Consider the following 14,782-nt stretch of genomic DNA (forward strand, 5'->3'; position numbering starts at 1 on the left):
TAGAACTGAACTAGATCTGAACTAGAACTGAACTAGAACTTATCTAGAAATTTACTAGAACTTAACTAGAACTGAACTAGAACTGAACTAGAACTGAACTAGAACTTAACTAGAACTGAACTAGAACTGAACTGAACTAGAACTGAACTGAACTAGAACTGAACTAGAACTGAACTAGAACTGAACTAGAACTGAACTAGAACTGAACTAGAACTGAACTAGAACTGAACTAGAACTGAACTAGAACTGAACTAGAATTGAACTAGAACTGAACTAGAACTGAACTAGAACTGAAGTAGAACTGAACTAGAACTGAACTAGAACTGAACTAGAACTGAACTAGAACTGAACTAGAACTGAACTAGAATTGAACTAGAACTGAACTAGAACTGAACTAGAACTGAACTAGAACTGAACTAGAACTGAACTAGAACTGAACTAGAACTGAACTAGAACTGAACTAGAATTGAACTAGAACTAAACAAGAACTAACTCTTCCTTATAGCGTTCGCCAGTCTCCTGAAACATTTCTGTATTTAATTGATTCCACTTAATTTTCTTTCATTTGAAGTTCAAAGCCATTGTTGCTGCTGCCTAGATTTCTTTTGAGCTTACGAATGTTGAATCAAATGAAAAAGAAGTTCAACAACAATAAATTCCAGATGAAAACAAATGATAATGAAATTATTGTTGATGCTGTTGCTGAGGCCTCATGAACATCATCAACATCATCATTATCGTGCTAAGAGTAACTCGAGTTCTCCGGTTTCCCAAAAAAGTTGATGTAGGTTTAAAGTTTTTTTTTTTTTTACAATTTTACAGCAAGCAGCAGCAACAATAACAAAGACTAGTGACTCAAACTTACAAAAGATCTAAAGACAAGTTTTGCCAGCAATAGCATTAGCAACAAACAAATTCATAGTTAAATTTAAAATAGCTTGAAGATCTTGCAACAAACAATGCCAATGATCTTTTCTTTTCACAATAAAATCCGATTATTTGTTTGTGGTTGTATAACAATAATAACAAGCAACTGCAATGCAAACAAAACTCTAATAAAAATAAAAGCAAAACTGCAACTATTTACTATGACTATTTAAAACACGTTTAATTTTGAAAATTGGTGTGACTGTCAGTAAGGCAGTCAAGCAGCCTGTCTTACTATCATGTATATAGTGAGTAAGTCAGCCTAGCGTTTGTATATTTCTTATGTTTCTTTCTTCTTTCATCATCATACTTATATTTTTGCATTTGCCACAAGGGTCTTTAACCCTTTGCTAAACATGCACATCGAGCGTTCAATGCACTTTTTCATGCCAACAACAAAAACTACAACACATCTACTAATAGTATGTACGTTTACGTTGTAGGCTTAGCAAAAGAAACGTCATCATTTAATGCTCTATTGCAAAATGTATTCTTGTTCTTGGGGAATTTTTTTTTACAACTACTGGTTGTAGTTTTTCGTTGGTGTTGTTGTTTAAATAAATATAAGCAAGATCACTTCTACTGCTTGAGGCGAGTATAGTCATTATAATTGTATTAAGGAACAGTAAGGAGTATAAATCTAGGTCTCAGTTTGGAAGTCACCAAACTGTCCTAGAATAGTTTTAATTGTAAGAACTAGAACTGAACTAGAACTGAACTAGAACTGAACTAGAACTGAACTAGAACTGAACTAGAACTGAACTAGAACTGAACTAGAACTGAACTAGAACTGAACTAGAACTGGACTAGAACTGAACTAGAACTGAACTAGAACTGAACTAGAACTAGAACTGAACTAGAACTGAAGTAGAACTGAACTAGAACTGAACTAGAACTGAACTAGAACTGAACTAGAACTGAACTAGAACTGAACTAGAACTGAACTAGAACTGAACTAGAACTGAACTAGAACTGAACTAGAACTGAACTAGAACTGAACTAGAACTGAACTAGAACTGAACTAGAACTGAACTAGAACTGAACTAGAACTGAACTAGAACTGAACTGAACTAGAACTGAACTAGAACTGAACTAGAACTGAACTAGAACTGAACTAGAACTGAACTAGAACTGAACTAGAACTGAACTAGAACTGAACTAGAACTGAACTAGAACTGAACTAGAAACTGAACTAGAACTGAACTAGAACTGAACTAGAACTGAACTAGAACTGAACTAGAACTGAACTAGAACTGAACTAGAACTGAACTAGAACTGAACTAGAACTGAACTAGAACTGAACTAGAACTGAACTAGAACTGAACTAGAACTGAACTAGAACTGAACTAGAACTGAACTAGAACTGAACTAGAACTGAACTAGAACTGAACTAGAACTGAACTAGAACTGAACTAGAACTGAACTAGAACTGAACTAGAACTGAACTAGAACTGAACTAGAACTGAACTAGAACTGAACTAGAACTGAACTAGAACTGAACTAGAACTGAACTAGAACTGAACTAGAACTGAACTAGAACTGAACTAGAACTGAACTAGAACTGAACTAGAACTGAACTAGAACTGAACTAGAACTGAACTAGAACTGAACTAGAACTGAACTAGAACTGAACTAGAACTGAACTAGAACTGAACTAGAACTGAACTAGAACTGAACTAGAACTGAACTAAACTGAACTAGAAATGAACTAGAACTGGACTTAAACTGAACTGTCATATTTAAACTTTCATCCTAGTTCTTTAAGTTCCTAATGGGGCTTCAATTATTATTCTTTCTGCAGTAAATTTTTCGTGTCCAGTTTGGTTCTAATACCTTTTAGCATCTAACTGAGTATTGGCCTGTAAAGGTATTTTGCTTTCCTACTCTGCAGTTTTAAACACACGTATTTAAATATTGTTTTTTTTTCTATTGCTAAACTCATACCTTGTTTTGCCACATGCACTCGTCTAACTCCTCTCCAAAGTATAATTCACATATAAACACAGTTTTGTAACTGTTGTTTTTTATATTACTCCCGATCATTCCCCTTTTTTCTACTGCTGCTGCTGCCCTGCAGGTTTTATTTTAACGATTCCTGTTTTATTTGCTTTCTATAATTTTCTAGAAATTTTTCTCTTAATGTTGCATGAGCTGAAAAACAGTTTTATAGTTGTTAGAGAACAGGGGTCTGTTGGAGGGAGATTTGTGTTCATGATTTGTTATTACAAGTGTTTTGCACGTGATGATTGGGAAAATTTGCTATTTTGTCTACGCATGCTAAAGGCAAAGCAGCCAGCCATATGGTTTATAGCCTATAATAAGGGAATGAACTTTAAGTTTGTGGTGTAATAGAGAGGAGGACAGAGGCCAGGGCTATAACAGTTGAAATAGAGTATCATGGTTTATTGTTTTAGCTAAAATGAGTGATAACAGTTGAATGGAAATTGAAAAACCTTTGCTGATTTGCTTTTGCTTTGTGTTAATAAAGTCTAACAGTACTAAAGAAATTGAATTTTCTTTTATGAGATCATGGGAAATAGGAAAGAAAGTGTTAAGATTATAGAAATTAAATAAATTTTTCTATTATTAACAGACAACAGTTAGACACGGAAGAATATTGCTAGAATTAAAGGCAGTTAAATCAAAGTTATTGAAAATATTTACACTGCGTAGTAGAAAGTTTTATAATTTATAAAGAATTTGTTTGATTTACAAATATTTTTGTTAAAACTCAATTACCTAATTACTTGGTTTTGACCAAAAGAATGTCCACAACAAAAGAAATTGCGTAATTTTCTAAAGCAAAACTTTACAAACATTTCAACAAGTTTCTGCCAAAATTAAACAAGTTTATAATGAAGCCAACAAGTTAATAAATTCAACTTTACAATCTTCTTCTCAGAAACTAACACCACTTTCAAAAGCCAAAGTTTTTTTTTTGGCCAAATTCTGTTTAGTAATGAAATTGTTATGACATCAGAATAATAATTATTAACAATAGCCCCCCGAAAAAAAAAACTATTTAATTTGAAAGTAAAAAAAGAAAAAAAAAACTAAAAGTTGTAAACAAATATGAGGAGAAAACGAAAATGAAAATATAATAACAACAAAATATAAACATAAAAAATTAAATAATAAACAAAAAAAAAAAATAGTAAAAATTCTAAAGAATGTTTTTAGAACATTATACAATTTTAAAGTTAAAAAACTAGAGGGAAATAAGGAAAGACGGACAGACGGAAGGACGGACGAATGCTTACTGTAGCAAAACATAATAAAAGAAAAATACTTTAACCCAAATAAACAAAAGAATTTCTGGTTAATAATAAATTATGAGTAAATAATTATGAGTTCTTCTTTATAAAGTTATAACTTAACGGATTAAGATTTATAAAAAAAAAACAGCAAATTTCTGCAAAAAATCACTAAAAAGGCAAATTTTGCAAAAATTTCTTTAAAAAAGGCAAATTTAGCAAAAATTTTTAAAAAGGCAAAAGTAACAAAAAATTTTTTAAAAAAGACACATTTTGCAAACATTTCGTACAGAAAAGGCAAGTTTGGCAAAAATTTCTTTAAAAAAGGCAAATTTAGCAAAAATTTAAAAAAAGGCAAAATTGGCAAAAATTTCCTTAAAAAAGGCAAAATTTTGCAAACATTTCGTACAGAAAGGGCAAGTTTGGCAAAAATTTCCTTAAAAAGACAAAATTTGCAAACAAAAATCCTTAAAAGGGCAAATTTTGCAAAAGTATTTCCTTAAAAAGGCAAATGTAACAACAAACATTTCGTAAAGAAAAGGCAAGTTTTGCAAAAATTTCCTTAAAAAAGGCAAAATTTGACAAAAATTTCCTTAAAAAGGCAAATGTAACAATTTGTTTTTAAAAGGGACACATTTTGTAAACATTTCGTTTTGCAAACATTTTCTTAAAAAAGGCAAATTTTTCAAAAATTTCCTTAACAAAGGCAAATTTTGCAAACATTTCGTAAAGAAAAGGCAAATTTTGCAAACATTCATACAAAAAAGGCAAGTTTTGCAAACATTTCGTAAAGAAAAAACAAATTTTGCAAATATTTCGTAATGAAAAGGCAAATTTTGCAAAAGTTTCCTTTAAAAAATCTAAAAAAAAAACTTTTAAAGGCAAATTTTGCAAAACTTTTCTAAAAAAGACAAATTTCCTTAAGAAGGCAATTTTTGCGACAAATTTCCTTAAAAAGACAAATTTTGCAACAAATTTCCTTAAAAAAGGCAAATTTTGCATTTTTTTTTGCAAAATCTATCTCTTAAAACAGAGAAATTTGGAAGATTTGACAAAATTTGCCAAAAATGTCAAAGAAAATTTTGCAAATTTTTTTTTTGGAAAATCTGCCTTAATTGCAAACATTTTAAATAATAACTTTTTCTTTTCAAATTTGTTATTTATTAAATGTTGTAATATTATCTGATTTTATACAAACTTTCACATTGCAACGAAAGTTCAATATATCGATCATAAGTTACGCATTGTAATTTTAATTTGTTGTTGTTTTTTTTCTGAAAAAACAAATAACAACAACATACTTGAAACCAAGTGTGTTGCCAAGTGAAGGTGCCGCCAATTGCTGGCTTTTGCTGCTGCTGTTGTTATTGTTGCAATTGCAATTGTTAAAAGGTGACTAAACTCTTTATAAACAGAAAAAAACACACAAGACAACAAGCCAATGCAATATACTCCAAGTCCATATTGTAGCAGTGACAGAGACATTCACCATGAGTTATAACAGCAAACGTATAAACAAACCAACGAACGAACGACCAACAACAGCAGCAACAACAGTGGCAGATAATACAAACCCACATTATTCTTGTTCAAAGCATTCACACTCACTCACTCGCTCAGTCACCCAACTAACAGAAAGGAGAGATTGTGCCAATGCCAATTTTTCAACGGCAGAAGAGCTCTACAGGCAGTTAAACCACAACAAAAGACCTCTTAAACTATAGAAAATTTGCAACAACAGCAATATCGATATATGTTTGAACAACACAATTGCTGAAATCCCATAAAAACTCCTTACCTGGCACAAAAAAAGCCTTTTACTATGACTATCGATGACTGGAAAAAACTTAAAAAAATACTACGAAGCTATCAACCAACCACCTCTATGTACTACTGACTCTCTAGTGTGTTGTTGTTGTTTGTTTTTTCTATTTTTTTCCTTTTTAAAAAGGCTATTTTGTTGTAGACAAAATAAAAACCAAAGTCACTGATCGTTTGAATGAAAGTTGACTGACTTATGGCGCAGCAAAAAATGGCAGTCAGGCTGTTAAGTTTAGTACTCATTGCATACCAAATGCAACGTATGACTGGGTAAATTATAACTATTTTTTTTCGAATGTTATTTTTTTTTTTTTGAAGAAAGAAGAGAGGTTAATATACTGCATAATATGCAGTGTACATTAGAGGATTTTGACCTTCCCAAACTAAAGTGAAAATATTCAGCAACTGGTAGTTGCTGTTGGTGGATTGAAGACAATGGTGAACTAGCAATGAAGTGAAGGAGACGTATGATTTAACCCCTGAAAATAGGGAAAATTTTCAAATATATGTAAAATAGTCCTTAGGCCAGACTATAGACTAGCCTATAGGCCAGACTATAGACTAGCCTATAGGCCAGACTATAGTCTAGACTATAGGCCAGACTATAGTCTAGTGTATAGGCCAGACTATAGTCTAGTGTATAGGCTAGACTATAGTTTAGTGTATAGGCCAGACTATAGTCTAGTGTATAGGCCAGACTATAGTCTAGTGTATAGGCCAGACTGTAGTCTAGTGTATAGGCCAGACTGTAGTCTAGTCTCTAGGCCAGACTATAGTCTAGCCTATAGGCCAGATTATAGTCTAGTTTAAAGGCCAGATTATAGTCTAGTTTATAGGCCAGACTATAGTCTAGTCTATAGGCCAGACTATAGTCTAGTCTATAGGCCAGACTATAGTCTAGTCTATAGGCCAGACTATAGTCTAGTCTATAGGCCAGACTATAGTCTAGTCTATAGGCCAGACTATAGTCTAGTCTATAGGCCAGACTATAGTCTAGTCTATAGGCCAGACTATAGTCTAGTCTATAGGCCAGACTATAGTCTAGTCTATAGGCCAGACTATAGTCTAGTCTATAGGCCAGACTATAGTGTAGTCTATAGGCCAGACTATAGTGTAGTCTATAGTCTAGTCTATAGGCCAGACTATAGTCTAGTCTATAGGCCAGACTATAGTCTAGTCTATAGGCCAGACTATAGTCTAGTCTATAGGCCAGACTATAGTCTAGTCTATAGGCCAGACTATAGTCTAGTCTATAGGCCAGACTATAGTCTAGTCTATAGGCCAGACTATAGTCTAGTCTATAGGCCAGACTAAAGTCTAGTCTATAGGCCAGACTATAGTCTAGTCTATAGGCCAGACTATAGTCTAGTCTACAGGCCAGACTATAGTCTAGTCTATAAGCCAGACTATAGTCTAGTCTATATGCCAGACTCTATAGGCCAGACTATAGTCTAGTCTATAGGCCAGACTATAGTCTAGTCTATAGGCCAGACTATAGTCTAGTCTGTAGGCCAAACTATAGTCTAGTCTACAGGCCAAACTATAGTCTAGTCTATACGCCAGACTATAGTCTAGTCTATAGGCCAGACTATAGTCTAGTCTATACGCCAGACTATAGTCTAGTCTATACGCCAGACTATAGTCTAGTCTATACGCCAGACTATAGTCTAGTCTATACGCCAGACTATAGTCTAGTCTATACGCCAGACTATAATCTAGTCTATACGCCAGACTATAGTCTAGTCTATAGGCCAGACTATAGTCTAGTCTATAGGCCAGAAGGCCAGACTATAGTTTAGTCTTTAGGCCAGACTATAGTCCAATCTATAGGCCATACTATAGTTTAGTCTTTAGGCCAGACTATAGTCCAATCTATAGGCCAGACTATAGTTTAGTCTTTAGGCCAGACTATAGTCCAATCTATAGGCCAGACTATAGTCTAGCCTATAGGCCAGACTAGAGTATAGGCCAGACTATAGCCTAGAGTATAGGCCAGACTATAGTGTAGTCTATAGGCCAGACTATAGTGTATTCTATAGGTCAGACTATAGTGTAGTCTATAGGTCAGACTATAGGTTAGTCTATAGGCCAGACTATAGTTTAGTCTATGGGCCAGACTATAGTCTAGTGTATAGGCCAGACTATAGTCTATAGGCCAGACTATAGTCTATCCTATAGACCACACTATAGTCTATCCTATAGGCCAGACAATAGTCTAGTCTATAAACCAAACTATATTCTAGTCTATAGTCCAGACTTTGGTCTAATCTATAGTATAGACTTAAGCCTAGTTAAGTCTATAATCTGGTTTGTTGCCTCCTAATGGTTTAAAAACGTAGGCCATTGTCATGTTAAAAAAAAATTCCTAACTTTTGTTAAAAAACCATTTCACCATTTACAACTAAAAGGTTTCATTGCTCTCTTTTTCATTTTTGTTTTTCTTGTTTACAAACTTCGAAAGTAAACAGTTAAATTTAAAAGTTCATGGTTGCATTTTACATTTGTATTTTGATTGTCTTGGTCTATTAACATGGCAAAATAAAACAAACTTTTCTTTTACTTTAAATAAAAATCAAAAAAATTAAAAAAACAGCAAAGTTTATTGCAATTTAATCTTTGGCTTCCAATTTAAAAATTGTTGCATTTCGCTGTTAGACAGTCTTCGAGGCAACCTGGCAGGCAATGAATGAATGTTGCATTTAGTTAAAAAACAGCAACAACAACAATAAACAATTTAATGTTGACTTGATAATTTAAAAGTCACAATGACTTTAAACTATTGTTGTCTAATGTTACAGGCAAACTAACAACAAACAGCGTGAAAGTTTTGGCATTTTACTTGAAAAAAAAAAAAAAACATTTTGTAAAGTTTATTCACATTTAATTGAAAATGAATGAAAAAATAATGAATTTGTTTAACACAAGATCATGTTTAAATGAAAGTTTTTTAGTCAAAATTTTGAATATTTGACTTTTTAAGGAAATTTGTGCAAAATTTGCCTTATTAAAGAAAATTTTGCAAAATTAAACTTTTGAAAGGAAACTTTTATAAAAATTTCCTTTGTAAGGAAATTTTTGCAAAATTTGCCTCTTTTATGAAATGTTTTGCCACATTTGCCCTTCTAAGGAAATTCTTGCAAAATTTGCCCTTTTAAGAAAATATCTTGCAAAATTTGCCCTTTTAAGGAAATTCTTGCAAAATTTGCCCTTTTAAGGAAATTTCTTTCATTATTTTATTTATAGTTTAAAAATCGTCTGCTGTATAAATAAATTTAACATTAAAGTTAAAAAAAAAACACTTTTATTATAGTTTTTTTTATTTAACTTCTGTAACAGTTTATTTATGACTTTAACCACATTAAAACGTTTCCCTACATTTGAAGGCATTAAAAGTTTTTTTTTATATATAAGAAAAATAAAAACAACAACAAATACAAAACATTTCATTGCCTTCTGATTACCAGAGATCATTGCACTTTTGCAATGAAAACAACGAACTGCAAATGTGGGCAAGAAGGAATGCTTTGGGAAAGAGGGAGCGAGAAAATTCACAACTTTACAACACACAGAGAAGAATAAAACAGATAATGCAACAAACAAAACAACAAAAAAACTAAATGCAAAATTATACAAAAAGACAAAAAAAAAACATAAACTGGTAGCATGAGGCATGATATCATGACGATTTGCCACAACAACAACAACAAAACCAACAGCTAAAAAACAAAAAATGCAACAACAACGAAATTCTACTCATATAAGAGGATAATGAAGATGACGATGGTAATGATGATCATGATATTGTTGTTGTCGATGACGCTGCAATGCTAGTCATACTTGTTGTTGACGTTTGTCTGTATGTTTGTTTGTTTTCTGTATTGTTGTTGGTTGGTTGGTCGATTGGCTTTAACTGGTCATTGGTGCTCTGGTTCATTGCCATCAAGCATGGGGTAACTAACCCAACAACAGAGCAACATATTTGTGCTTCAGCAAAAAATTGTAAACGTCATGAAGAAAGTCTCTTATCTATCGTTTTAAAATGTATTTACAACGATCATTTAAATAGCAACAACAAGGACATGTTGTTGGTTGTTGTTAGTGAGTGGGTTGTAAAACGAAATAGTACTACAGGCACAATTTCAAGCAGTTTCATTGAACCTATAATGTTGGTATTTCCACTCTACTAGAAAATCGCCTGGTCTTTTTTGTTATGACTAGGCGTTTAAGCTCACGTTATTGAACTTTGTTTTCTTTTGAGTTGTTGTTGTTGGTGTTGTTTGTGTGGCTAACTTTTAGAGTTTGGAAAGTTTTTATGTTGGCCCATTAGAAAGAAAATGATTATTTATGAAATTTAAGGAGAAAATGTCAAAAAGTCATGACTGAAAACACCAGGTAACAATAAAAACTATAGTCATAGTCAAGACTATAGATCAGTCTATAGTCAAGACTATAGATCAGCCTATAGTCAAGACTATAGATCAGTCTATAGTCCAGACTATGGATCAGTCTATAGTCCAGACTATAGATCAGTCTATAATCCAAACTACAGATCAGTCTATAGTCCAGACTATAGATCAGTCTATAGTCTAGACTATAGATTAGTCTATAGTCCAGACTATAGATCAGCTATAGTCCAGACTACAGACCAGTCTATAGTCCAAACTACAGATCAGTCTAAAGTCCAGACTATACATTAGTCTTTAGTCCAGAATATAGATCAGTCTATAGTCAAGACTATAGATCAGTCTATAGTCCAGACTATGGATCAGTCTATAGTCCAGACTATAGATCAGTCTACAGTCCAAACAACAGATCAGCCTATAGTCCAGACTACAGATCAGTCTATAGTCCAAACTACAGATCAGTCTATAGTCCAGACTACAGATTAGTCTATAGTCCAGGCTACCGATCAGTCTATAGATCAGTCTAAAGTCCAGACTATACATTAGTCTTTAGTCCAGAATATAGATCAGTCTATAGTCAAGACTATAGATCAGGCTATAGTTAAGACTATAGATCAGTCTATAGTCAAGACTATGGATCAGTCTATAGTCAAGACTACAGATCAGTCTACAGTCCAAACTACAGATCAGTCTAAAGTCCAGACTATACATTAGTCTTTAGTCCAGAATATAGATCAGTCTATAGTCAAGACTATAGATCAGTCTATAGTCCAGACTATGGATCAGTCTATAGTCCAGACTATAGATCAGTCTATAGTCCAAACAACAGATCAGCCTATAGTCCAAACTACAGATCAGTCTATAGTCCAAACTACAGATCAGTCTATAGTCCAGACTACAGATTAGTCTATAGTCCAGGCTACCGATCAGTCTATAGATCAGTCTAAAGTCCAGACTATACATTAGTCTTTAGTCCAGAATATAGATCAGTCTATAGTCCAGACTATAGATCAGTCTATAGTCCAGACTATAGATCAGTCTATAGTCAAGACTATAGATCAGTCTATAGTCAAGACTATAGTTAAGACTATAGATCAGTCTATAGTTAAGTCTATAGTCAAGACTATAGATATAGATAGTCAAAACTATAGATCTGTCTATAGTCAAGACTATAGATCAGTCTATAGTCAAGAATATAGATCAGTCTATAGTCAAGAATATAGATCAGTCTATAGTCAACAATATAGTCAAGACTGTAGATTAGTCTGTAACAAGAATATAGATCAGTCTATAGTTAAGACTATAGATCAGTTTATAGGCGATACTATAGATCAGTTTATAGTCTCGACTATAGTCTGATCTATAGTCTCGATATATAGATCCTTCTATAGTTAGGAAAATTTCCTAAAAAGGAACAAATTTCTTGAAGTTTTTTTTTGTTACCCTGTGTTTTAGTGCTTGTAATAAATAAAAATTTTTTGCTTTCTGTTCATGGTGTAAGTTTTTTTAAAGGAGAAATTTTTTTACTTGTTTTTGCACAAAAAGCGCTTAAAGGAATAAACAGCCATAAATTGTAAGTAAACAACAACAATAAAACATTTCAAGGTGAAATTTTCCCCCAAAAGAAAGTGAAATATTTGTTAAACTTTTAGCAAAATTTTGCTTTATAAAGTTGAATAACCGTTTAAAGTTCAACCAAAATAAAAAAAGTGACATTCAAAAAGAAGGCTGGCAGGCAGGCAGGCTGCCAATCATCAGAGTATCCCCCTAAAAGAACAAACAAACACTTCCTCTGTAAGTATAGGCAAACACAAAATGTCAACTCCAGTTTTACATGTTGTTACACTGCCAGCAGTTTTGCTGCTGTTCTCATGTGTATATGCAGCAGCATTTGACGGAGTTAATAACCTTTCACAATTGTCTGCAGTTTCTCTGTATATAAAAATAAACACATTTTTATATTTACAGCAAATATTGTGATGTGTAACATTTTAAAAATACACATTTTATTTACTGCCTGCCTGGGGTTGCACTGATTGCATTTTTATGCAAAAAAGCTAAAAAAACTCAAGCAAGTTCAAGTTGTCTTTTTTCTTGTTGTTTATCGGTAAGAATTTCAAGTTTAATGTATTCAGTTTTTGTTGTTATTGTTGTTTTTGTAAAAGTTAGCATCACTTCCCTTTGGTAGCAACAACAGCAAAAGACAGGGTTCGAAGACTTTATAAAAATATGAAATTATTCTGGAGAAAAGTTTGTAAAAACCCGTTGAACTTTTAAATGTTCCCTTTAGTATAACTGTTTAACAAAAAATTTTAATTAATATAACAAAAATTTAACACAAACGTCATCAATATAACAAACACACAGAAACTGCAAACAAATGCCCAACTCCCCCTAAAATCTTAAAATTAATTAAAACAAAAGGATCTCTTTTTCTGTCTACACTCTCCCTCTCTATTAAACTGTTTAATTATAATTAAAACTTTTTTCTCTTTAATGATCATTATTCTATAATGATGACGTTGTTGAAAAAATGCAGTCATTCCTCTTTAGCTCAATGTTGTTTTTGTTGTATAGTAAAAACCACGAAATTGCTTCGTTTTCTGTCGTTAAAATAAATTGTGTTTGTTTGGCTGCTGGCTGGCTGGTTGTTTTTATTATTGTGCATTTATTGTCAACAACAACAACAACAACAGTAACAATGCAGTTTATTGTTGCTGTTTTTAAGCTTTAACGAATTGGGGTGAATGTCATCAGGACGTATTCATGTTGTTACCACTTTTTCAATACAAAAAAAAAACGTATTATCATTGTTATTGTTGTTGTTGTTAAGAGTGACTGAGTGAATGAGTTGTTGCTTGCTGGTGTTTTTGTTGTTATCTGTTCAAAGATATAAGCGGTCAATTGCCTCTCGATTGAGATGGTTAAGTAGCAGGGATGGGAGTTTTAGAAAAATTTACTATAAAAGGGAAATTTTAGAAAAAATTCTATAAAAAGGAAATTTATGAAAAATTTACTATAAAAGGGATATTTCTGAAAAATTTACTATAAAAGGGAAATTTTTGAAAAAAATTACTGTAAAAGGGAAATTTTTGAAAAAAATTACTGTAAAATGGGAAATTTTTGAAAAAAATTACTGTAAAATGGGAAATTTTTGAAAAAATTACTATAAAAGGGAAATTTTTGAAAAAAATTACTATAAAAGGGAAATTTTTGAAAAAATTACTATAAAAGGGAAATTTTTGAAAAAAATTACTATAAAAGGGAAATTTTTGAAAAATTTACTATAAAAGGGAAATTATTGAAAAATTTGCTATAAAAGGGAAATTTTTGAAAAATTTGCTATAAAAGGGAAATTTTTGAAAAATTTGCTATAAAAGGGAAATTTTTGAAAAATTTACTATAATAAAAGGGAAATTTTTGAAAAATTTACTATAATAAAAGGGAAATTTTTGAAAAATTTACTATAATATAAGGGAAATTTTTGAAAAATTTGTTATAAAAACGGAAATTTTTGGAAAATTACTATAAAAGGGAAATTTCTGAAAGATTTACTTACTATAAAAGGGAAATTTTTGAAACATTTACTAGAAAAGGGAAATTTTTGAAAGATTTACTATAAAAGGGACATTTTTGAAAGATTTACTATAAAAGGGACATTTTTGAAAAATTTACTATAAAAGGGAAATTTTTGAAAAATTTACTATAAAAGTGAAATTTTTGAAAAATTTACTATAAAAGGGAAATTTTTGAAAAATTTGCTATAAAAGGGAAATTTTTGCAAAATTTACTATAAAAAGGGAAATTTTTGCAAAATTTACTATAAAAAGGGAAATTTTTGAAAAATTTACTATAAAAAGGAAAATTTTTGAAAAATCTACTATAAAAAGCGAAATTTTTGAAAAATCTACTATAAAAAGGGAAATTTTTGAAAAATCTACTATAAAAAGGGAAATTTTTGAAAAATTTACTATAAAAAGGAAAATTTTTGAAAAATTTACTATAAAAAGGGAAATTTTTGAAAAATTTACTATAAAAAGGGAAATTTTTGAAAAATTTACTATAAAAAGGGAAATTTTTGAAAAATTTACTATAAAAAGGGAAATTTTTGAAAAATTTACTATAAAAAGGGAAATTTTTGAAAAATTTGTTATAAAAACGGAAATTTTTGAAAAATTTGCTATAAAAGGGAAATTTTTGAAAAATTTACTATAAAAGGGAAATTTTTGAAAAATTTACTATAAAAGGGAAATTTTTGAAAAATTTACTATAAGAGGCAAATTTTTGAAAAATTTACTATAATAAAAGGGAAATTTTTGAAAAATTTACTATAATAAAAGGGAAATTTTTGAAAAATTTACTATAATAAAAGGGAAA

At 31.3% G+C, this 14,782-nt stretch overlaps 1 protein-coding gene across 1 annotated transcript in view; it reads right to left on the reverse strand.

The window, feature by feature from the left end:
* The window catches only part of LOC119606240 (ecdysone-induced protein 75B, isoforms C/D), a 177,235-nt gene that overhangs the window by 116,064 nt on the left and 46,389 nt on the right, over nt 1-14,782 (reverse strand). The gene's annotated exons all lie outside the window — the stretch shown is intronic.

Source organism: Lucilia sericata, unplaced genomic scaffold (genome assembly GCF_015586225.1).
Source record: "Lucilia sericata isolate MDLA Ls3-8-SP2 unplaced genomic scaffold, ASM1558622v1 Contig000562F_arrow, whole genome shotgun sequence".
Classification (NCBI taxonomy): Eukaryota; Metazoa; Arthropoda; class Insecta; order Diptera; family Calliphoridae; genus Lucilia; species Lucilia sericata.